Source organism: Nicotiana attenuata, chromosome 12 (assembly GCF_001879085.1).
Source record: "Nicotiana attenuata strain UT chromosome 12, NIATTr2, whole genome shotgun sequence".
In the NCBI taxonomy this organism is placed as follows: Eukaryota; Viridiplantae; Streptophyta; class Magnoliopsida; order Solanales; family Solanaceae; genus Nicotiana; species Nicotiana attenuata.
The window spans coordinates 43,517,984-43,520,251 of NC_032000.1; the positions used below are offsets into that span (position 1 = coordinate 43,517,984).

The following is a 2,268-nucleotide window of genomic DNA, read 5'->3' on the forward strand; positions in this document are numbered from 1 at the left end:
AGAAAGGGGTCATTCTTTTTGGAAACCGACCAAAAAGGAAATAGGTTCACATAAACTGGAACAGAGGGAGTAATAGTTTGCACTTTTAGTATAGTTCTTTACCTTTACATTCTAGTTTGATTGGTAATTTTTTTTTGTTAAGTGTAAGAATCCATTTGTGTGTTAAAAATAAATATTTTTAATTGAGTCCTTAAATTATTCATCACTATTTGATTCAATTATTATCAATATATCTTGGTAAATAATAGATTTCTCAAAGGGCAATTGATTTGATAGTGTAACGTTGAAAATATGATCGCCGGAATATGTGTTTGGCAGTGTATGTCTTATATTTAAGAAAAAACCGACAAATAACCAAAAGAACTGAAAAACCACCAAAACCCGACATAACCGAATCGAGAAAAATCGACTTAATTGTTTTGGTTTGGTTTCTAATATTTGAAAAACTGACTTACTTGGTTTGGTTTCTTTTAAGGGAAAAACCGATCCAAACGAACCATGAAACACCCCTAACTGCAAAGATAGAGGAAGGAGATGGGCCTTCTGGTATTCCTTTAGAAATGCAAGATAAATCTTCTACTAATATGAGGCGTTGTATGATAGATTTAAAGATGAAATTATTTATGTAATATTATCATGTGTGAGTGACTTTGCTTATTATTTGTGGAATAGACTTCTAATTCATACCGAATGACGACAATAAGTAATTATACTAAGTAATATCATATGCTTGTTATAACTATATATGTTAAATTGATTTTAAATCTTTAATATGTACGTTTTACTTTATGTTTTATATTAATTTAATAAAATAAATAAGAGCTCTTACCATAAATATTTAATATATTTTTCTCCTTAAAATATATTATAAGACCTTGGTATTATCCTTTTGACACTCGAAAACATTTTTAAGAAAGATTGACCAAACACAATTTGTTTATTAAATGTTGCAAAAAGTACTTCTTAAATGAATTGACAAAACACAAACTATTTTTTCAAAAAAGTCTATTGGAAAACGCACTTTCTAAAAAAAGTACTTTTCAAAATAAAGTAGATTTGGCAGCTTGACCAAACGAGCTTAATAGTCTCTCTGCAAAGGAGAAAAATTGCCTTGTCAAAGTCAATTAGCTTTCTCTCAATGCTTCTCCAAGCGGCAGTATCTAGAAACACAGTTGTGAACAAGTTATTCTCTGAATAACAATAAGTGCCGTAATATGTCAAGATGGCCGAGTTGGTCTAAGGCGCCAGTTTCAGGTACTGGCCGAAAGGGCATGGGTTCAAATCCCATTCTTGACACACTCACCACTTTTTTTCTTTTTTGTTGTTTGTTTTTTCTGAACATTATAAGCTTTTGGTGATAAGAGAACGTACAAGTTTTGTGTTTATTTGATCAAATCAATCCTTTTCTCGTTTAGATCAATTTTCATTACAATTTATGGAGTAACTATTAGCAAATTTACTGTTAAGTTCAGATCATCTCACCCAAAATCAAAACATAATACAATGCTTCTTTTTCTTTATAATAACTGGAATGACAATAAATAGGTTTGGCCAAGTTTCTCCTTAGTTAAAAGCACTTTTTTTAAAAGAAGTACATTTTTTTTCCTCTGAAAGTAGGAGTGTTTGGCCGAGCTTTTATAAATGAAAAAAGTATTTTTTGAGTGAGAACATCCATAGTTAAAAGTATTTTTTTAAAAGTACTTTTTAAAAAGTTGAAGTGTTTTGACCAAACTTTTAGAAAGAAAAAAAGTGTTTTTAAGTAGAAGCAGAAGCATTTTGGAAGAAACAGAAAAAAGTAGCTTCTTTGAAAAACACTTTTGAAAAAAAATACACTTAGAAGCAGTTTTTAAAAGTCACTAATTCTTTCCAGAAGTGTTTTTCCAATTAATTAGCCAAACACGAACTGCCTCTCGTCAAAAGTACTTTTGAGAAAAACACTTTTAAGAAAAAGCCTCTCAAAAATAAGTTGATTTTTTATAGCTTGGCCAAACAGAGACTATTACACAAGTCTCATAGCAACAATAATTCATATTTGTAGAACCAGTCTACGCCCATCTCCACCCTTGCCTCAATTTTTTCATCCAAAATGGAGTAAAATTACTCCCACCATTACTCCATTTTTTACTCCAATTAAGATATTCTATTTTAATGTCACGACCCAGATTTTCCACCTCTCGGAAGTCGTGATGGCGCCTACTATATGAGCTAGGCCAAGCGCAATTAAATAGCGACACTTTCATTTTTACCGCATTTTTAATTCATTAACAA

At 30.7% G+C, this 2,268-nt stretch overlaps 1 non-coding gene across 1 annotated transcript; it reads left to right on the forward strand.

The window, feature by feature from the left end:
* Positions 1,217-1,296, forward strand: TRNAL-CAG. Its single transcript has one exon. It is a non-coding gene; the product is annotated as a tRNA-Leu (tRNA).